This window comes from Typopeltis vanoorti, chromosome 5 (assembly GCF_054136105.1).
Source record: "Typopeltis vanoorti isolate ZY-2024b chromosome 5, IOZ_Tvanoo_1.0, whole genome shotgun sequence".
Lineage (NCBI taxonomy): Eukaryota > Metazoa > Arthropoda > Arachnida > Uropygi > Thelyphonidae > Typopeltis > Typopeltis vanoorti.
The window spans coordinates 16,829,415-16,853,868 of NC_143553.1; the positions used below are offsets into that span (position 1 = coordinate 16,829,415).

Genomic DNA, 24,454 nt, shown 5'->3' on the forward strand with positions numbered 1-24,454 from the left:
TATGGGTGGGTTTTTCTGTAAACAGAGAAAACCAAGGATCCATCAGGCTGGCGAGTGATTATTGTCTAAGAAAGGGAGACTGTTGTTTTCCTCTATTTTCAAGATGAACTGGATTCTGGGGTGTTGGTTATTTAAGTGTGTTAAGAAGGAGTGGAGTGTATCTGAGCCATATGGCCAAATAGCAAACACATCATCAACGTAGCAAAGCCAAACAGTGGGTTTTTGTGGGGCTAAGTTTAAGGCTTTCTCTTCAAAAGTCTCCATAAAGAAGTTGGCGGGGTGGGTTGAGTGGTGAACCCATGGCTGTCCCCTCTATCTGTTTGTAGAATTTTCCTTGCCAAACGAAATAGCCTGAGTTCATTGTGAACTGAAATAGGGCTGAGATATTGGGAGGAAATTTAAGGTTCACTTGAGTGGAACATTTGTGAATAGGGAAGAGACATCAAAACTGACCATTATGTCAGTATGTTGGAGTGAAAGTTTCGGCAGCAAAAGAATTTGAAAAGATACGAAGTCGGCACATCAAAAAATTTGAAAACTTGAAAAAAGACTCTGCCTCCGAACCTCGACAACCGTTCAACACTATAATCAACCTTTCTTCCGTTACTTTGAAGTCTGACGCACTCAACACACTGGCACGTGGCCATAATCTCGCCATATCTCTTAAGAAAATACTGACCTTAGAAATAATGATTCAGATAAGAACGTGGTATCCGCAACTTTCCAAACCATATCACCAACAGTATCAGTTGGCGATATGGTTTGGAACAAAACACTCAATAAGATATGTAGATGATGTGTTCTCTATTTGGTCTCATGGCCCAGACACATTAGAAGCCTTCCTCGGTCACCTCAACAGCCTACATCCAGAATCCAGTTCACGATGGAAAAGGAAAAGAACAATTGCTTACCCTTCCTAGACACCTTAGTTACACGCCTCCCCAACAGTATACTTTCCTTCACGGTATATAGAAAACCCACGCACACAGGCAGATACATCCACAAACGCTCCCACCACCACCCTGCTCAACAATATGGCATTATTAAAACTCTTACCAAGAGAGCCCACAATCTTTGTTCCAGTGGAACTGCCCTTACAACTGAGTTTGACCACATACACAACACTTTCCTCTCCAATGGCTACAGTGATCACAGCATTAGAAAAATAATCAGCTCCCCCATTCCCCAGTCTTCTCTTCCAAAAGAGTTTAGAAATGCCGTCACTATACCCTACATCTGTGGCACATCTGAAAAAATAGTCAAGATTTTAAAAAAATACAACCTGCACACAGCATTTAAGCCCCACTGCAAACTTGCTACCCTCATCCGCTCTACTAAAGATGAGCTCCCTCCTTTTACCATTTCTTAGGGCAGGATCTCCAGGTCCGTCTGAACTGTCCTTCTTCGTTTGAATTACCTCTCAATACGTCCATAAGCCTGCGTCCACGTGGTGGGTCACTATGGTCATCAGATTAAGCTATGCTCTGCACCTGGCATTTTCCCCTCGTCTATTCTCAATCTGTTTCGGGCCATCGTCGTTTCTGCTACCGGTTCTGGTATACGTCCGCGATATTATTCCGTCGGAACTTTCAGCAAAGGAGCGAAGAAAGCATATGCCAACATCTCACGCTTTTGTTCCCGCAGAAATTCCGACATCGAAGGGAAAGGCGCACCGTCCCATATCGTACTATCGCCAACAAACGCCATCAGGAACTTCCGGTCCACGGGAGAAGTCAAATCATCATCCAGCAAAATAGGCGAAAAAAGGCCTTGAGAAAGGGGTGCAAACTCTTTTTATTCTCCCTTCACTTCCCCCTTATTTAGCACCCTGCTCGCTGCGATAGCGCCCTCTTCTTTCTGTGATCTTTTTTCGCCCACGGGAATTTCGGCACATCGCAAGATCTCTGGCAGCACCTTCCGGGAAACAAATGTACGTTGCTTTTCAAGATTGCCAATGCCTCAGGCCCGCACATGACCTTTGGACTATTGTTTACATCTAATTTACCCATTCATTGTATACATGATGCATTCATATAATATTAATTTATACTCAAAGTTCTTTACATGGCATTACAATTCTACTAAAAGGAGGTAATTCTATTTCTATTTACAGTTAGTACTTTATTTCTTCTGCTCAAGTACAAGTTTTTTCTCTCGGCTGATTTTTTTGACTTGTTAAATCCTGAATGAATTGTTTCTTTAATAAAGTTCTTCATTCAGGATGTAACAATAGGACTTTAGTGTCTCCCACGTGGTTGGGCTTAGTATTGTTTGTTATTTGTTTTTATGTTACATTATTTTTTTTGTAATCCCTGAAGATGTCTCATTGGCCGAGACAAAATATAGGAAGAATTAAATTCTGTTTTTAATCCTTTCTGAGTGCTATATACAATCTATTAAGCCTCCAACATGACATATCAATACATGAAGCAGAAAAGACCATAAAAAAAAGGCCTAAAATGTAGAAAGACAGCTGAAATAGATGACAATCAATTAGAAATGCTCAAATATGGAGGTATAAAAGTTTTGGTCAGAGGATAAAACTTCAGATGACTGAAGCAGAGCGCTCTATAGTATCCATTTATAATGGAAATAAAACTGAATTTGAGAATTACAGAATTTACCTAGTGAGTGTTTCTAGTAAGATTTATGCAAATATTTTTTAATATATATATATATACACACATACAGGTATCCCTCGATTAACATGGTTAATTAATCCCCCAATGTTACCGCGTATATCAAAATCGCGTTAATCAAATCTAATAATCAATGGTAAAAATTACAATTCGTCCATGATCGATTACTGTATTAATAATTCTTTTTATACGGTACTCATTTAGGAAAGATAAAAAATGAATGCAAAGTAAATGTTTAAATGCTTGTACCTACATTATTTACTACAATTTTTTTTATCAAAAGAAGTTATCAAGAGTCGTTTGAACAGTTTTAGTTTTTTTCTTATCGGCATAAATTCTAAGATAACAAGCAAAATGACTCTCTAGACCTCGACAAACAAGCAATAAAACATAAAGAAAAAACACTGCAAATATAATACATGATGGTACAAATTAAGTGGATATTGAATCCAACATTATTTCATAGCCGAACATAGAAACTACAAGAGTTTCGTGCCGAATATATAGAAACTAAAAGTTTCGGTGGATGCAAGCATAAGCAACCTTATGGGCAACTCGTAGTAAGCTCCGGATCACTTTCCTTAGTATTTTCCATAATGTAAAAGCACATCTCCTAGAGGACATGTACAATAAATAAGCTTTTGGCTCTCTATTTCAGTAATACATGATGGTTTATTTATTTTCAGTTACAATCTAGAAATTATTGAACAAAGAATAAAAAAAAAACTAAACCGTACTATACTGACATAGGAGGTTGTGGTATCTCTCAGATACAATTTACTGTCAAATATCACAAACCTTTACAGCAAAAAGCTAAACCAAACTGACAGCAAAAAACAGTGCGGAATATCACTCGTAACATAAGCATGCACGGCTACTCATGACCTCCAAGCTATACACTAAATTGTGTAAGAATATTTATATTAAACATTTTGCATGTATCTGTCAAATCAGCTGAGAGATCTGCAGGGTTAAAGGCGCATTAATCAAAACTCTTGCTGCATATATCAAGGGATTGCCGCAGTTAATTTCCCTGCATTAAGCAAAACTGCGTTAAGCAAGGGATACCTGTGTAAAATCGTATATAGAAGGAAATTTATGCAAAACACCTTACATACTGATTTTACTGGTAAACAAAATTCCAATAAAAATACTTGTGATTTAATAGTGAAAAATTTTATGTTTAATAAAATGGAAATAATAATTTGTGAATTACAGAATACTGTAACCTACAAATGTTTTGTAATAGAACAAAGGAAAATAAGTGTAAAATAGTTTGTGTCTAAAAGAATCCTCTAGTCAGCAATAATTCCAGAAGGATTATAGTATTAAGTTATGATCTGGAGGCATCTACCATCACGAAGGTCAACATTGCACGGGGGTTTCCCACCTTATTGCAACGACCGGAAAAGGTGGCAGGTGAAATACCCAGGGGACGACAACGTAAGTGAACCCAAGGTCATCAGAGCCGGATAAATAGAAGGTTGCTGTGGCAAGTCAGGGTTTTTTTTTGTTCGGATTATTCATCTCGCTAGTTAGGCATGCGGTTTGTGGAGCTCGAGTTCGTTCCGGAGTGCTGCTCCCGTTCTTGGGTCAGTAAGAAGTTAGGAAGTCACGTGGAGTTCTGACCTCAGGTTATGATGTACGCGACGGCAGCGGAGTTTTGCTAACATTGGGGGAGATGATTTGTGATTGCCATCGGAGTCCTGCATTCCAGGCAGAAAATGCCAAGAGAACGACGTGACTAAGATTAGCGGTTTAAAAAGCGATTTGATGCAGTGTTTCCATGCCACCGAGTTCCTGATGTTCACTGATAATAAAGAGGGATCTCACAAGCCCCAGAAAAGGTACGAGTTCAGTGCTAAAGATGAACGGTAACCGAAACAGATGATTTCAAGGATCATTCAGAGCAGTCCAGACTTATGTTCAAGTAAGATCTTTCCATTGTTTAACTTGTGAAAAAGATTGTGACGGTGTTTAATTAAGGAATTTGTTAGATAGGATACTTGAGGACTTTAGGCCTAATGCTGATATTTGAATTGTGTTGCCTTATGTGAGAGAAAGCTTAATTTAGAAAATTTAGGTAATACATCGTGTTAATATTGTAGCTGTTGCATAAATTTGCAAATGTTTATCTGAGGATGAATTGAGTACATCTAGGTTAATGTTTTAGACACGTGGTCCTACTAGAAGTAATTATGTTTAGTTACTAAATGTAACGTAAATTTGAGTTGTTAATTGAAGCATAGAAGCAAAATTTACTTGGAACTTATAATTGACCTTTTGTATATATCATTAGTGATGAATAAATTGTTTTCTTGTTTAAATAACTTGTCTGATTCCTATTTCCAATGCACTACTCATTAAACTTGAATCTGTGTGCCTTAAGGTAGATATTGCCACGACTGTAGATTAGAAGGGTTAAGCCAGTGTTTCTCAACGTGGGGCAATTTTAATATTTTGGGGGAAAATTTGAAAATGTACATGTACATATTTATGTTATACTTTTTCAGAACTTGGCTGACTATTATGCTAGAGGGGGGGCATCAAAATCTTTGAAACATTGAGGTTGGGCATGATCCAAAAAACGTTGAGAAACACTGAACCTGCTAGATTTAATTATTATGAAGAAAGGAAGGTTCTGTGTGTTTTAATGTGTGTTTTTCTTTGGAGGGAGACTCACCTCCCATCCACGTATTTTGGTGGCACAGCTAGAAATCAAACGAATTTTCCAAAATTCTGTTTAGAATAAACACCAGTAGATCAGACAAAGAGGTTGGCTCCAGCATAAGGCAATTTCTTTGTTCTGTGAGCTTTGCACACGTGATCTTCAAAATTTGCAGCCAAACGGATAACAGAAAATCAAAGTTAAGAAGATAAGTTTAAGTGAGATAACGTAGAGTTACAACGGTGCAGCTGACAGAAAATTTAATAAGAATTGAATAGTATAAGTAATTAGTAATAACAAAAGTAATAAATAAGATAAACACATATTGTTACAATGGCATGGCCGACAAGGATTTAATAAAATTTAACGAATGAACACGATATTGTTACACTTGTGTGTGTGTGTGTATATATATATATATTTACCCCACATGAGAGGTACAAGAACTTATAGCACATCAATGCAGTGTGGGAGGTGCAGATAAGGACTGAGAAAGAAGAAATCTAATTTCACAATGTGGGAAACGCATTATGGAAAAGGCCGTTCCAGAGGACCGAGGAAGATGGAATAAATGAGAAAGAAGAGAAGCAGGTTCAGTGTGTTTGCAGTTGTAAAAGGATGTTGAGAAGCTGCTGCTCTTATTTTAACAGGCATAACAGCAAGAGGAATTTGCCAATTCACTAGAGCAGTGACCATGGAAGTGCCTGTAAGAGATACAGAGCTAAAACATCTTCATCTGCTAGAATGAGGGTGAACCTTTGAAGGAAGGGTCATCTCTGAGCCAAATTGCTCTCCTCTGGACAGCATCAAGAATTTTTAAGGAAGTTTTAGGTATCCCATCCTAAATGTCTGAATAGTATTTTCAGGATGGACAGATTTGGGCTTTATATAAGGTGGATGTAAAATATCTTCCTGAGCAGAAAAGAATACCGTTCTTACAGAGGATGAAGAAGCGATTGATGTGATGTGAAAGAGAAGACTAGAGGTAAATGTCAGTCTAAAGAGAAACAGTTCATCCTGTCTGGTGATGTGTGTGTATTAATGCAGATAAGGGAAGGTGAGCTGGGATCCCTTTTGCAAGAGAAAAGGCAGGACTGCATTTTGGAGGCATTGAAGGTGACCAGCTTATCAATGCTCCACTGAAGGATGGTATGGAGATTAGTGTTTAAGGAACTAGTTGAAAATGATCTTGATATAAGGGATGTCCGGGCACTACATGGATTGCCAAAGGAGTAGAATGAATGGGAAGTGCTGCCATTAGCAAAGCTATGGATTATATATGTAACACATGAGAGTAGATCATTTATGTATAAGAGAAAGAGAGGTAAGTGATACAATGAAACCCTGAGACACTCCTCACTGGTGGCAAAGCTTGAAGACAGGGCGCCATCCACCATAACACACAGTGAATGACCAGTGAAAAAGCTTGCTATCCAGTTACAGAGTTGACAGACAGATTAAAGGAAAACAGTTTGCAAAGCAGGCCTTGTGCCATTTCTCCAAACCGTTCCATGGCACGTGTCCAGTGGTGGATGATGTAGGCTAAGAGATCAGCAGTGGATCTCAAATGACTGGATCTGTACTGGTAGTTGCTGATTAACTGGTTGGCTCTGGTCAGTGAAGAAGTTGACTACTGATAACTTTCTCCATTATTTTGGAGAGGATTGAGGTAATGGTAATCAGTCAGTAGTTGAAAACAGGGTTTTTTCTCCCATTTTTTGGAATGGGTTTGATACATGAATGCTTCCATGAGATGGGATAGGTGACAGCTGAGTGTAGAAAATTGAAGAGAAGACAGAGCGAAGATGTTAGTTCCAGAGCATAACGTTTTGAAGAGAATAGGAGAGATGCCATTGGGACCAGACAACTTTGTAATGTTCAGGTTGTCTAATCTTCTTATGTTTTTTTATGCCAAAAGACCACAAGTTATGGTGCTCGGTTGCAGCTATGGAAGGAGGAGATTTGCCTTTGTCATCTATGCAGAGTTACAGGAAAAGTGATGCTAAGGTGATCAAGCTTTCTTTTGGGTGTTGTAACAGTGCTTCCATCTAGATGAGAGAGCAGTAGAAGTTCAGGTGAGCAGAAGTTGCATCCAATGGCTTTTGCAAGGGGCCAGAAAGCACAGCTTCTGCTTAGACAAGAGAAAGGTTTCCTGTTAATAGACTTTATGAAGGTTGGATTTGGATTTGCTGATAGCTGTTTTACATTTATTGTATTGTATGCTTCTGCATAGGCTGAATTTGAAACTGGGGTTTCTTGATGCAAGCCACCTGAGGTAAGCTGAGTTTTATCTTCAACTGCTTTCATACATTTTCTGTTTAACCAGGATTGGAAAGTGGATGGAATGAGGGATGAATGCCTTTGTGCCAGCATGGATGATTTCTGTGTCTCACTCAGCAGAAGAAATAGTCATACAATGGAAAAGAAAAGTAGAAGTTCTGGAGATCATCTCACTTGGTATCTTTATAGTGGTAAAGGGAACACCTCTTCTCTGACTTTTCTTTCAGAGAACACCTCTTCTCTGACTTTACCCAACATAAAGTTGGGTAAAGTCAGAGAAGAGGTGTTCTGTGAAACTAGCAACCTGCATGAGATTGTGGTCTGAGTCGCCAAGCAGAGTGAGAACCTGTACAGTGTGTCTGGAAGGAGAATCAATTAAAAATACATCAAGGGTATTTTTAACTGAGGAAAGTGAAGGGGTTTATAGGGAATTCAGTTAGGAAGGTGTATGGTTTGTGTTAGATCACTGCTTATAGCAAAAACTTCTGCATCACATCCAGCTTGATCAGCAGATCAACTCCAGCAGCGAGCTGGAGTTGATGACATTCAGATCACACAGGAAGATAACTTCACTGTTTGAATAGCTGGATTGAAAATTATTGAGCTTCATGGAGAGGAAGGTGAAAAGGTTTATGTTGTTTTTAGAGTTTGGAATAAATGAAAAAAGATAAATGCCATTAAGTCGCTTAAGGAAGCCTTCAGCTAGAAGAGATCAAAATCAGGGGATTCTAAATTTGGCATTCTCTGGAAGGTGATGTCAGAATGCACAAAAGCTCAGGTGTCATGAATCAAAGTGTCAAAGTATATTCGATCACTGATCAGCTTCCTCCCACAGTAGGCAATGCTCTTTATATTGATAATTTCCCAATTTACTGTCAATCCTGTAATATGAAGGTAACTGAAAGTACAACTTGCACAAGCAACTGACTGTGTTTCTTCATGGGCTTTTAGTAAATGATTCGGGTTTTCAGCAGAAATGTACACACAGCTTCTGCCAAAAATGTATCCTTCACTCAGGTCTGATTTAAGAATGGGACAAAGTATTATTCCAACAGGATCCAACCATCAGTGTGTGCTGATGGTTGGACCCAATCCATCATTAGGATATAAATAGCTACTGGTGCTTTTTGCACATCACCCATTCAAAGTCTTAATGTTGATGCAAATGAACTAGCTCTATCGCTTAGATGAAAACAGCTGTCTCTTAACTATGCTTTTCTCTACATCAGAAAGCTTAACACCACTCAGACTGACATTCATCCCTTTGGTATGTGTGTTAAAGAGATCATACAAGCTACTGGCAAGAATGCTGACATTCCATGCGCCAAACATAACAGCATTCTTCCAAAACAGGTTTGCACTCCATCCTGCAACCTGTTCTCATTTTGCCAACTAATGTAGTCTCATACTCTATCAACTGTCCACATGCAATTATTTAATGCACACAGTGCAATACACTGATTTCCTTCCCAATCTATACTGATGATTTAAAATCTGAGACTACCATTCGTTGAGTTCCCTGATATTACCCACTTAAATGCAGTAATTATAGCAGAGTTGCATGCCTTTCAAGCTTGCACTTGTGTATATAAAAGAAAAATGCTTCCAAAAGTGTGTAATTTATACAGACTGAGTTCTTTACAGGCCATATCATCTCCTGTGATCCATATCAGTGCTTTCAGAGGTTTTACAATTGCGCAAAATGATGTTTGGTTGCTGAATTCCCAACCACGCTGGAATTAAAAGGAAATGAGATTGCAGATGTAGCTGCTTAGTCACCTACTACTTTTTCCAAATACTGTTTAACAGTCCCATATCCAGGTAGCTTAAAAGATCAAAGCTAATTACCCACTGGCGCAGGAAGCACTAAGAAACAATGTTTGGTTGCTGAATTCCCAACCACGCTGGAATTAAAAGGAAATGAGATTGCAGATGTAGCTGCTAGTCACCTACTACTTTTTCCAAATACTGTTTAACAGTCCCATATCCAGGTAGCTTAAAAGATCAAAGCTAATTATCCACTGGCAGGAAGCACTAAGAAACAAATTTCATGAGATTAAGCCTGAAATTAAGCATTGGCAGTGTAATCGATACAGATACAGAAGAAAGGAAGTTGTTCTTGCTAGGTTCCACATAAGTCACAGTCATCTTACACATTCTTATTTACTAAAGCCCATCTATGTTTGAAGAAGGCAATACACATCTCACCATTTGTCATATTATTATTACCTGAGACCTCCAGGGAGTCAAAGACTCATCCAGGAAGACTATACATCACCCAAACCGGAAGTCATTCCTTCCCTTGAACTTCTTCCCAACAGATGCACTCACTACTTCAACAGGCAAACTATTCCATTCATTCACTGCTCTGTGAGAGAAATATCGAGCTCTTATTCCTTTCCTCAACTGCAAACAAACTCAACTTCTATGGATGCCACCATGTTCTCTACCCACTTTCCATATAATGAAATTTTTCATTATATGGAAAGACGATATCATATAACACCTATTCAGAAGTTTATAGACCTTTTTCACATTACCGTTCTTTCACCTGTTAACAGTCTGTAGTCCATATACTCACAATCTGTCTTCATTATCTAAATTCCATAATCCCAATATAATCTTTACAACTCTTCTTTGTCCTCCCCCTTTCCACAGCTTCTTTATCCCGTTGGAACTCAGGATACCAAATCTGTACACAATAGTCCAGTTGTGGTCTTATCAAGGCCTTTAAAGAGGTAAAATGACTTCCTTATCCTTACATGTCATGGTTTGATTCAATATTGCAATTATCCTCTGAGTTGTATTTGCAATTTTGCTATGTGGCCCTTGAACTTCAAATTCCTATCAACCATTATGCTAAGATCCATAGCTACATCAATTTCTTGTAGCATAACCCGAATAATGTAATATGCTGTTGGAAATCTCATCACACCATAGTGCATAATTTTAGGCTTACTAACAGTGGACTGACAGCCATTTTCATTTGTCCAAATTTCCAGCCTATTCAAATCATTCTTAAGTGCTGGATATCAGTAGCATTTCTGATTTGTCCTGCCTATCTTTTAGCAAACAAGTGAACATTTCTTGTTAGATCCTTCCTAATGTCATTAATATACAGATTGAACAACAACAATAGTCCAAGAACTGAACCCTGGGGATACACTAATTGTCACCTTAAATCTGGCAGATTCAAACCCACTGTATACCCCTTTTTGATATCTGTCTGTGAGTGATTCACTTATCCAAATCAAGAGTTTTTATTCCAAACCTATATTCTCCAGTTGATGTAATAGCCTTTCAACATGGTATTCTATCAAATGCCTTAGCAAAATCCAACATTATCATAGTGTATCCATTGCCTTTATCCAATTCGACTGTAACACTGTTATAAATATGAATGAATTGCTAAAACACGACCTCCTTTCAGTAAACCCATGCTGTTTATTTGCAAAGTATAGCTCGACTGCCAACTCACTTCTGTATGTAAGCTCTTTCCAACTTCTCTATAATCTTCACCACTACACCAGATACTGAAGGTCAGTTGGACACATCAGTTTCTGCACCACCCTTGTACAATGGAACTATCATACATTCTTTCCATTTCTATGGTATCTTTCCTAGGCTGAGACTCAAATTATACAAACATGTCAAAGGCCTAGCCAATCCAGTTGAATAAACCTTTATACCTGAATATAAATGCAGATATTCCATCAGTCCCAAATGCTGACTTCTTATCCAAGTTGTGTAACAGCTCTTCAACTTCACTGTCATGCATCTATAATTCTTCATCCAATATAACAGAAGTAGTATACACCTGGTCAATAAATTTTAGCAAAGTGAGCACTCATTAATCGAACGATCTCATGCTGACACTAAAAATACCATATGCATTCAGTAAAACTATTCTTCTACATTCTGATAATGATAAAATTCATTTGGATTGCCTTTAGCCTGCAGAGCCATTTTTTTTTTTTTTCATACTGTGATTTAGCTTTCCACAGGATAATCAAATGGATTATATAAGACATTTTGCAGCTATGTGATCGAAGGAAAACCTTAAAATCCACTACAAACAAACATAATGATAGCATGGAAAATATAAAGAACTAAACAAAATAATAAGAAACAAAATTAAAACATCTAAAACCAACTGGATTTGAAAGAACGTGGAAGGACTGAAGAGGAGCTACGAAGAAGCAACTCTAGAAGTGCTTTTCAAATGATAAGGAGATTAACAAAACCCTTCACTAACACAAATTGGTCAAATGAAGATTTCATCCTTTCCAGTCACTGCTTGCCATTTTTATGGCAAGCTGTGACCGGAAAGGATGTAATCTTCCACAGAAATTTGTTATTTATCTTACTCTCTAGAATTGAAAGGAAAAGAGAAAGTATACTTTCAGAGAACCAAGCAGGATTCAGTAGAAACAGGAGTACAATAGATCATTTATTTAGATAAACAGAAGGCCTTCAATTCAGTGTGGCATGAGGCACTGGAGAATACTGAACCAGTATGGAATATATAATAAAATAGTATGCCTAATTAAAACTCTTTACTGTTTCTCAGAAATGTTAATAGAAATCAATGGCAACTTAGCAAGCCTTTCAAAATGGAAAGAGGTGCGAGTCAAGGCTACATATTTGAGATGAAATGTACATAACAAATGACGAGGTTAGAAGGAAAATCCACACCATTGCTAGAAAAAAAGAAAATATCATCACCAAAATACATTGGAAACAGCTCTATTGGCTGGGCCACATAGCTAGATCAGACAGGTCACCTAAATTAGTACTAGAGGACTTGACTTCAGGTAAAAAATAAAAAACACTGGGGACAACTTAGAATCACCTGGATAGATATTAGAAAATGGACCAATTCTTCGTTCACACACAAACTTTGTTTGATGATGACCTTAATATGAAGGGTGAAATGTCAGAAAATTCAAGTAATGATTCTTAACATGGTTGAGTTCTCCATAATTTATCAAAATAAAGCTGATCACATGCAACATTAAAGGGAAGCTTTATCTTTTGCAGAGCATAGGAAAGCAGAAATATTGTTAATAAGGCAAAAGCTACTTGTAGACCAACAAATCGAAGTAGTTTAGCTACACCTTCAGACATACTTTTAACATAAGTTTTCATTGATTGATTTATGGTTTATTGCTGCAATTACAGCAAGCTAATAATGAATAGTAATAAAATTATAAATTGGTATATAATATGTTCTGGACAAAAAGGGAAATTCTAAAAATTTATAAACTAAACAATGCAGCATATACATAAAAATATAATTCATAATCAAATGTGCTTATATAAATTAATTCTTTGTAAAAAGTTAAAAGCCCAATGCAGTTTGGCCAAGTCTCATAACAATAACATCTGCCTGAGTGTATATGGCTTGGCTCAGCTATTAAAAAATCATTTCTCTCTCTTGTGGAGCGTGCTTGATGCTAGAAAAGACATGTACAAGAGAGATGGCCTACACTTGAATGAATTTGGCATCAGGAGCCTTGAGTGAGACCTAATGCAGAGTCAGAGAAACTAGATCATCATGGGAGGAATCGTAAGATTGTGTGTTAAAGTTCGGCTAAGTCATGCAAACACGATAACATTGTTATACATCTGGCAAAGTGGTGAAAAAACACATGCTTTGGGTTCAAGGCCTTTTGAGTTTGTCTGAAGCAGGAAAAGAGAAAGCTGTACACCAAGGCCAAGCAGACTGCATATCTTTGTATAAGAAAAGGCCACTTGGTAATTTGTTATATCTATACGCAAATGCTAGAAGCATCGAGAATATTATTGAATATATTTTACCCTAAGATTGTTGGAATTAGTAAAATCTGGCCATTTGAGGAGTTTGATGCTATCTGGTGTGAAGTGGAGACTAAGAGGATGAAATATATGATGGGGGTGTTGGTACAGACCAGGTGATTTAGTTGCAGCATATGATGAAATGCATTGTCCAAGTACCATGATGGTTACTAAATGAGTGACTAATTATCCAAACAGTCATTCGGTAGAATAGAAATCTCATAAGAATAAAGCAGAATTTATTGAGTTCTTGCAATACAACTTTTTCAAGCAGCATGTGAAAGATGGAACTCAAGGTCAAAGAGTGTTAGATTTGTTCATAGTGTCAGAAGGGATCATGCTGTACTTTCCTCAGAAGTAAATCATTATGTAGATGTTCCAGTTAGAACTGATTACATGCTGAACTACAAAGCTGGAAATTATGAGCAACTTATGAAAATTGTATATTTGGTTTCATGGTATCAGTTACTAAATGGGAAAGATATCAGCAATTCATGCAAATCTATGAAAAAAGTGTGCTTAAATGAAATGGTATCTGATTATATCCCTAGAATTTGAAGAATACATAGAGTAGGAGTGAAATGGATGTGTAGTCTTATTAAGCAAGAGATCCATAACAAGATCACGTGGAAGGAATATCATGAGAATAGGAGCAAGTTCTTCACCTATAGTCAATGTAGACCGTAGGGACGCTACAAAGTTGACAGTCCTAGCATACTCTCACCAGATTAGAGATAGATGCTAAAAGTTTTTTCACTTGTTTATACTATAAATTAAAGATGCAAAGAAATTATATTCTTGGTTTAATCCTTTATCCAAGTGTAAGCAAACAAAGTTTGCATGTGAAGTAACTTCACAACTATGTGCTTTACAATGTGGAATACTACAAGTGATGTGAAGTCATACATCAATATATGCAAGTTGCCCAGTCATAAACTTACTTCATGCATGAACTTTGCTTACACTAAGATAAAAGATTAAATCAAGAATATAATTTCTTGGCATCTTTAATTGATAGTATAACCAAGTGGAAAAACTTTCAACATCTATCTCTAATCGAGAATATTTTAGTAATAAGGTGTAACACCTTTTGGCTACTTGTATATGGAAATATGACTTCTTCATTACTTTAATCTTGGTATCACTTCTGAGTCTGCATGCCACTAATGAGATCTCAATAAAGATCAAAATCCTTATTTTGATCTTTATTCAAATTGGAGTTTTTGATCTCTTGGGTTTCTTCCAGAATTTTGCTCCTGGTGAGGAAGGGGGGGTGGATTTGGGGGGGGGGGGGGTTACCTGTGAGAGCGATTTTAGTCTCCAGGGAGGGTGTTCTCCAGAATGGCCTATGAGGGGGGGGCTTGTCAGTGGATGCTTTTCACTGTAATATGAACAGTTCTGCTCAGTGGTGGGGTGACCCTGTCACTGAGTGGAACCAACGCCGAGTTGGACAATCTTTTGATCACTCATAGGGAGTGGTCCAGGGGATCGCCTAATTTTTAGAGATGCCCTTTACATAAACAGTAGTTTAAGTCAAAATCCTCTGTTCAAATTGTAATAATGTTACCTGGAATTGGGATATGTGGTTAAAATTCAAAGAAGCGGTAAAGCAGAATATGATGGAATGAGGAAAGGAACAGGCTTTCCTCAAAAGGAAAAAGTTGAAAGACCTGTATAAAGAGAGAAGCTGGTTCATAACAAACCAACGCAATTGTAATGGCAAAGAATGTAGCAACGTCATTAGAAACATTAACATAGGGATAGAACTGGAAACAAGTAGAAGAAAGAAATTTTAAGATAAGAATGGAGCAGCACTTAGCAGATAGCCCTTCAGCTGCATTCTTCAATAGACAATTCACAAAATTTCATAAAGAAAGGACTATCACTCAAATCTGTGTTGATGGAGAAGACATGTCCACCACTCAAGACATCCTTGACTCCTTTCAAAAACACTACAAAAATCTGTTTGAAGACAATAGTACTATTGTTGGAAATTATAACTCTTGGAACATTAATGACTTTCCTGTCATATCCAAGATGGGCTTGCATTACCCATTACAGCATCTGAAGTTACCACAGCCTATAAAGAATGCCATAAAAGAAAATCACCAGAACCTGATGGTCTAGGAATAGAACTATATCATGAGGTCTGTGATTTAATTCTTCCCATTCTAGTTACACTATTTAATTCCTTTCTCTCATCAGAACACATACCAAGTGAATTTGTAGCAGGCCATACTTGTCCTCATTCCTAAGCCTAATAGAGATCACACCTTAATGGAGACCTATTTCTCTATCTAATACTGACTACAAGGTATTTTTCTGCATTATCAATAAAAGGCCTAAAGTGGGAATGATATACATAATTAAAAGCACACAGGTATATGGAGTAGCAGGTCGAGCAGTAGAATTTAATCTATTTCTACAACATGATCTAATCCGCTTAGTTAACACGAAAAAGCAGTCGATGGCAGTGCTATCAGTAGACCTTACTCAAGCATTTGATAATATCCAGCATCCTTTTCTATTTCACATCCTCCAGCAAATTGGTGTAGGTAAAAAGCTGTAATCTGTTATCAAAGGAGCCTATGTCAATTCAACTACCTGCCTTCTAGTTAATAGGTTCCTGTCAGACCCTGTGAAAATTCAAAAAAGGAGTCGAGCAAGTTTGTCCTCTCAGTCCACTGCTCTTTGCATTGGTTCTTAAACCTTTCTTTCAGGGAGTCAACAATACACATGCTGTGTAAGGAATAACAGTTCCTTCAACTTCTTCTTCGAGTGCCATCTCCTATTGGAGGTCGGCGACCACCTTGGCAAATTTTGAGCGATTCTCAGCTAATCTGAGCAGTCTCTCAGAGTTCATACCAGTCCACTGTCTGATATCTGCCAGCCAAGATTTTCTTCGTCTTCCTTGTCCTCTTCTTCCATTTATCATCCCTTTTATAATCAATTGAAGTATCTTATATTTTTCATTACGAAGTAGGTGACCAAGATATGCAGTTTTCCTTCTTTTTATGGTATCTAAAAGTTCACGTGATTTCCCCATTTGTTTCAGTACTTCCTGATTGGACGTTTTTGCTGTCCATGGGATTTTTAACATTCGTCTGTATAACCACATCTCAAAGGCTTCAAGTCTTTTTATTGATGTTGTCTTCAAGGTCCAAGTTTCTGCACCGTACAGCAGTACAGACCATACATAGCATTTAACCATGCGTACTCTAAGCTCTAAGTTTAAACTGCGGTTACACAGTGTTGATTTCATCAAGAGAAAATTTTTTCTTGCCACTTCAATTCTAACTTATTTCCATTTCTGGATTGCAATCTTCATATAACCAGCATCCGAGATATTTAAACTTTGCCACTCTTTCTATTTGTTTCCTATTTAAAGAAAGTGCTAAATTAAGAATTGGTTTCTTACTTATGACCATGAATTTAGTTTTGGTGATATTTATTTTTAATCCCATTTTTTCACTCTCTGCATTTATTAGCTCCAAAAGATTTTGAAGATCCTGAATATTGTCAGCCAGAAGAGCTGCAGCATCGGCATATCGGATGTTACTGATGATTTCACCGTTTACACTAATCCCTTCCTTTCTTCCTTCCAAGACTTTTTGAAATATGGCTTCTGAGTAGATGTTAAAAAGAAGAGGTGACAGCACACATCCTTGCCTTACTCCTCGTTTGATGTTAATGGAGTCTGTAATAATGTCATCAACTTGAACAGATGCCTTTTGGTTCCAATATAAGTTTTCAATGATCCTGATGTCTTTACCATCTAATCCAATTATTTTTAATAGTACAATCATTTTAGCATGTTGGACTTTGTCAAATGCTTTCTCGAAGTCAATGAAGCAAATGAATATTACCTTGTTTTGGTCAATACATTTTTGAAATAAGATCTGAGAACAGAAAAGGGCCTCTCTTGTTCCCAAGCCGTTTCTAAAGCCGAATTGGGTATCACTGATGGTGTCTTCACATTTTCTGTATTCAGAAACATTTTGAGAATGTGACTCATTAGGCTGATCATTCTATAGTCATTACAAGTTTTCGCATTTACTTTTTTAGGTAGCATGATGAAGGTCGACTGTAACCAGTCTTGAGGGATTATGCCTGTATCGTAGATCTTATTAAATAGCTTTACTAATATGTTAATGTTGTCACCTTCTAATAACTTGACTATTTCTGCCAGTATTCTATCTGGTCCTAGGGCTTTACCATTTTCCTAATACCTTATTTTCCTTCAACTATAAAGGAAAATAAGGTATTAGCATATGCCGATGATGCAGGGGGAACTTTGAAGGATAATGATTCCATATATATATTTTTTGGTAATTTGGAAAAACTAAGCAAAAGCAGTGGATTAATTATTAATGCAGACAAGACAAAATTAAAAGTTTATGGAAAGTGGGATCTTGAAAGCATTCCATTTGGACTAACCCCTAATAGAGAACCCTTCACTATACCTGGCATTTCCTTCTCCACTTACCCAATATTACCAGTCCAAGAACTTACATACAAAAACCTTGAAATGTTAGAAGACTGGAAAATAGGGCCACTCTCCTTTCTAAAGCCATAGTACTCAAAACCTAAATCTTTCCTGCTCAGTGTTACATAATAAATATTACAGACATCACAGAAGCTGAAGAAAAGCAATTATATAGTAAGCACCTGCAATTTTTTGGTCCAGTCGATACAAAGAAGTTAAAAAGGAATTTCTTCAACTATCAAAGAAACATGGAGGATTTGGATTTCCAATCTTAAAATTCTGCTATCTAAGCAATACAGCTTCTAAAATCCATAAAATATTGCAGGCTGATCGCACATGTGCAGACCTTCTCCGTTACTACTTGGGTTTTCATCTTTCCCTGTTTGGAATTAATGATTATACAGATCCAAAAGCTGAGATTTTCCTGAATACTACAACACTCTGTGCTTACCTCTAAGACTGTTAAAACACTCTGGAATTGACATTCTTTTCATTAAAAAAATAAAATTTGGTACAAAGAAATCTTTAACCTCCTTTGTCGTGAAGTTCCACAGTTGGGTACGGACAACAATATTTTGTTTCATAACTTGATGAAGTTCCAAGGATACCCTAACAGGAGAGATCTTGCTTGGAGAATTGCATATGGCCACCTTCCAGTCAATACTATCAAATGGAGGTACTTTAACATTGGAGATCTAATCTGTGACATCTGTTATCGAATGGAACCAGTGGAACATGCATTCTACAGTTGACCTCTTGCCCTGCATATTTGGAACAGATTATGTAATGTGCTGGGCATTCAATTACTTATAACAGAACAGGTTTTTTTTTTACAATACCCACCACGTCTCAGCAATGGGAAGAGAATTTTGATTTTTATAATTAATGAATTAAAATGCCATTTATGGAAGGTAGAAAGAAACATGGATTTGAAATGGATTCACCTCTAATTCTCACATTGTTTTATTTTCCTTTTTATATATGGGTACTATGAGAACTATACTCAAATCATCTGGAATTCATCCCTCTGTAGGCCTTCTGAACTACGCAGTGCAGCCACTGCAATTTCTATACTACTGTGTAGTATAGAAATAGAAGACACGACACAATATAAATTTTTAAAAAAATGAATTTTAATTAGAAAAAAAATTCTTCAAAAATTTTCTAGTGTTTTTTCCTTTTTCTTTGGGGCAGCCAGGATATCTTGGCCCACCCTTTGTGTGCTCCACTGATAGTCAGTGAGACTTTTCTTATTCCTTGCCACTTCTCCATATGAATTTAAGCACATTTTTATGTTGGAACATTCTGTTAATAATAACCAGTCTATGTCCTGAGTAGAAATTCAACAGGTATCTGCCATTATTATTAGCTTTGCTCCTTTCTCCAAATTTTCCCAAATTATTTCTGTATATCTAACAATCATGTCCTACTTTGCTATTTAGATCCCCAACTTTGAATTTTTCATTGTGTCAAATGTTTTCTCTAAAGCCTCAAAATTAATCCACTTCTACCTTAGTAGAACCTTCTGGGATTACAGGCACAAATAAGTCTCATCGTCCAGTTCCCCATTCTGATATTTGCTCACATCACTCTAATTGAAATTGCTTGCCATTCAAGAAGTTGTATTTAGTGTTGAATACTATGACTACTCCTTCTTTTCCTTGATTGTCATTGCATGAATATAACATTTTGTATTTATTGCTCAGAAAGATCTCACCAGTTTTTGTCTTTTTGTTTCAGTTCCCCCTATTATATTGATCTGGTACTTATCGAATTCCTCAGTTAGTTCCATTTCTTTACCATTCAGGCTTCTTATATTGAAGTTCCGATTTTAAACTCTGGTGATGATGAGTTGGGGGTGTGTTTTAGGATTTGTTCCAGTAGCGGACTTTTCTGTTTTGCCCTGGTTTCCTGGTGAAAACAGTGGGGCCTTGTTTAACCAGGCGATGCCCCAGCTGGCATGAATGTCTGTCTGTCATGTTGTACCATAATTGTGTATTGCGGTTTAAGCCAATAAGAATACAATTTGGTCAGCTAAATCCCAAATTGCCAGCCCATCCCCGTTTGTTCAGTATCCAGGTAGATACCTAACAGGGTGCACCATGAGAAGGCTAGGATTGGACATAGGTCAGATAGCCCTGGTCGGTTCTCTGCATTCCTTTAAAGGCTATGTGGAGATCTCCTCTCAGTTATATAGCTTTGACCCTTAAGCACACCATTTTAGCATAATTTATATATTATGTTAGTGGTTAAGGTTACTGAATGTTTGTAATTTCTTTAATAAATAGAATAAAAAAAAAAACCACAATAGCATAGCTATAGCCTTTAGACCCAAACTTATATAGCTTAGAGCTCTAAAAAATAGCTTGATGATTCACGGTGGCAGTGATGAAGTGCCTTGTGTGTTGAATTTTTCAATTGATATAGGAAATAAATAATTAGTATATTTATTTCCTATATTTTAATTATCAATAAAGGAGTCTGAGTGAAAGGTACCATAAATTGAGGAGTCAGAATCAGATTTGAAGGATTATGTACCGACTCCACAGCCCTGATTTGGTGTGGTTCATATTTGTAGCCCTGGTTCTTCAGCTATGGATTTGCATATTTCTTCGAGACAGATAATAAATAAATTTGGTGAGAGTGGGAAACTCAGCATGACTCCTTTTTCTACTTAGAATTTGTCTGTTTTTATTTTATTAAATCTGACAGTTGCTTTGGTATTTTTATAATTCATAATAAAGGTTTGTAGTTCTGATTCTAGCATTATGAATTTTGAGATTTTTATCATTTTGTTACTGTCAATGGAATCAAATGCTTTTTTGAAGTCAATAAGACTGCAGTGTATATGCAAGCTGTATGCCCAGTACTTTTCAGCCAGGTTATCAACTGTAAAAATTGAGTCTACAGAAGACTTTCCAGGTTCGAATCCTGCTTGATCTTCTCCTATTGTCTCATTCATTAAATTCTGGATTCTATTTTGAATGTGTGCAAAGATCTTATAGCTATGACTTAACAATGTGATAGATCTATAATCTTCACACCTTTGTTTATCTCCCTTTTTTGAGAACTGATATTATTGTGCCTACCTTCCAGTGATCTGGAATTTCACTAGTATAATACTTTGTTAAAAAAGTTCAAAAACAGGAAATTGATGGCTGCAATGCCACCACATTTCCACAGTTCAGTACAAAGGTCATCATAACCATGTTACTTAGATAAGTTCATTTGGTTTATTGCATTCATAAAATTTCTTATTTTATTATGAATGATGTTTTTTCTCTCTCTCTTTGTTTGATTATAATAAATTTAGTTTAATCCTTTATCCAAGTGTGAGCAAACAAAGTTTGCGCCTGAAAGTATCTTCAGGACTGGGTTAAGGTGGTACACACCACCTTCTCTAAATCCAGAGTAATTTATTAAAAAAGGGTGGCACACCAATTGGCAATTCCTATAGGTGGAGATGACCTGCAAATGCTTCTGCCTGATATCTTGACTTGGGCCTGGCTCCCACTGAAGAGACCTCAATAAAGGTCGAAACCGGTCTGGGTAGTGGCCCTTCCCTTAATGCATAACAATAGACATATCCGCAGGAGATGTGTTGTGCATTATAGGAGATACTAGGATAGGAGTGTTGGTAGCTTGCTCCACCTTTGCAACGAGTTGCCCTGGTGTGTACCACCTTAACCCAGTCCTGAAGATACTTTCAGGCGCAAACTTTGTTTGCTCACACTTGGATAAAGGATTAAACTAAATTTATTATACTCTAACCAAGTGGAAAATAAACTTTCTTCATCAATCTCTTTGTTTGTGTTTTTCCAATTCATTCACCTTCCTTGCACACATAACATCAAACAGCAGTTCATTCCAATCATGCACTACTCTATGAGAGAAAAATCTAGCTTTCACTACCTACTTGACAGCATTCATCCTCAAACTTCCATGGATATCCTCACTCCTTTCCCCACCCTCCATAAAATGAAAAATTCCATCCGCTGAAATTCTATATAACCCTTTCAGAAGTTTGTAAATATCAATCACATCATCCCTCTTTCTCCTGTTGCATCAAAACAGCTCAATACAACTTCCTCAAGCAGCATGTGACAGAAGGAACTCGAGGTCAGGGAATGTTAGACCTGATTATAGTGTCAGAGGGGGTTTCAGTTAAAGACAGCTATTCTGCTGTCTTTAACTGAAACTTCAACCGTCACTGTTTGGTGACAGTGATCGTGCTGTACTCACTCAGGAAGTGGCTTTAGCCACTGGAAAGGATATAAACAATACATGGGAAGTGTTTAAAAAAATTAAATGATGTGATATCAGAATGTGGCCTAGAGTTCAAAGAATAAATAGAGTACAAGTGAAGATTCAAAAGATCACATGCATAAGGATGATGTCAGTTATGATAATTATAAGCAGCTGACCAGAAAAGTCACAAATGTTGCGCAGAAAGCTAAGTCTGAATATGAAAAGAAACTGGCTCTGCAAGTTAAACACAACCCGAAAGAATTCTGTCGTTATGTTACAAGTAATGACAGAATTCAGTTTCATTCTTCTCATGCAATTTCACAGCTAATCCAATCAATGTTCGGATAATTAAAGGCCCTGTTATGATTACTCTTTTCACACCCATCGTATTTATTTATCGATGCATTTCATCATCACTAGCAACCAATGCACCAGGTCTGTAACAACACCCGCCCCACTACATATTTGATCTATTTTATACAATGTAACCTGTGGTGAATTCATCACTAAAAAATACACGTACTAACCACAGTGATAAGTTTTCATACGTAAATATTTCATCCCAAGTATCTTGGAACATCCTCAGTACAGTAATTCAAACAATACTAGAATAACATAAATTAGGGCACATGATTACAATGGAATCCCAATATGCGTGCAGTAGCATGTTATAGAATTAAATTAAAATATAAAATATTGGAAAAAAAAAAAAAAAAAAGGATAACATATATAAAGAGGTTATTTTACACAATTTTGTATGACAATTTCCCATACTTTAGTAGCAAGAACGTCATTATGGTTTAACTTTGGTCTGTGTAGTAGGGCTTCAGCACTTTCTTTATATAAACATTCATGTTTATATAAAGATCTATGTAAAAGTTTTGTCTTTTCCCAATGGATCCAATGGTTTGGATTTTAAACTCCGTGTTGACAGAGGCCAGATTTCTGTGGTTTAAAAAGACAAATGTGGTCCTGATGTTCCAAAATGCATTTCTGAACAGATCTACCTGTCTGTCCATAGTAAGACAACTTGCAGGAGCATGGGACCTCATATATGCCAGGTAACATCAAAGGTGAGAGTTTGTCTTTAGGAGAAGAATCACAGTGTCTAGAACCACAGTGGTATTTCCTTTGTCAGCTCTGGTGATGATTATGTTTTTTTTTATGTTTTAAGGAGGTAAGAGCTTTCAATTCTGATGGTGGAATATTTAAGTCCGAAGGTTTGGCATCATACATTATTTTTGCAATTTCGAAACGAAGTCTGTTGGCTTCAATACTGGAAAGATGGCCGATGTTTCTCTCAATGTTATGTATAAAATCTAAATATGGAAAGCATTTAGGTGAAATTGCAAATTTATGACCTCTTGCTAGAACATTTAATTCATCTGTTGTGAGTGGATGGTTAGATAAGTTGACCACCCATTTTTCTGTTGGTAATTTGTTAGTAATCTTCTTAGATCGATTTAGCAAGTTAAGGTACTTTTTTTGTAGATTAATATTTTATCAAATGCTTTTATCCCCGAATTTTTTGAGACACTGATAATCAATTGTAGCAGTTCTTGATTTAACGTATTTAACAATTCTGCTTCTAGTTCTGTAATTTTTAAATTATTTGTTGCCAATTCATGTTTACTACTACTTAATCTTAGTTATTACTTAATCGTAACTGATTAAGTAGTAACGAATGGCTAGCTTTCTGATAGATTTTATGAGCACCTGGAGATTTGATGACTTCTTTTAGTTTTTCAAACGTTGGAATGAGTTTATCGCGTCTGCACTTTTTTAAAAAAAGATTCTAGCATGTAGCTTGCCCTGTTTCATTTGAAGTTTGCCTAGTAAGTCGGTCTTCTGTGCTGTCAGTTCCCCGTGAAGGAATAAGACTTTTTTATACAGTGAAACCTGTGGTGAATTCATCACTAAAAAACACACGTACTAACCACAGTGATAAGTTTTAATATGTAAATATTTCATCCCAAGTATCTTGGGACATCTTCAGTACAATAATTCAAACAATACTAAGAATACAGTAGTATCTCGCTAATCCAAACCTCTTTAGTCCGAACTCTCCAGTAATCCGAACTGCGATTTGAAAGAAAAAAATGTTTTATTTATTATATTATTAGTTTGTGTGCTATTATTTTTATTTAATAATTATTATTTTAACTATTATTATTTATTTTATTATTATTACAGTATTTTTTTTTTCATACTGTCGATTTGTATGGTTACACTGTAGGCCTATTTTGATTTATTGTGTGTTCACGTTTGCTTTTTTATACTGCACAGTACATACTGTATTGTCGGCATGAATCACCG

General features: G+C 36.7%; 1 protein-coding gene across 4 annotated transcripts in view; it reads right to left on the reverse strand.

Moving 5' to 3' along the window:
• Nucleotides 1-24,454, reverse strand: part of Spf45 (splicing factor 45) — a 362,347-nt gene that overhangs the window by 268,696 nt on the left and 69,197 nt on the right. The gene's annotated exons all lie outside the window — the stretch shown is intronic.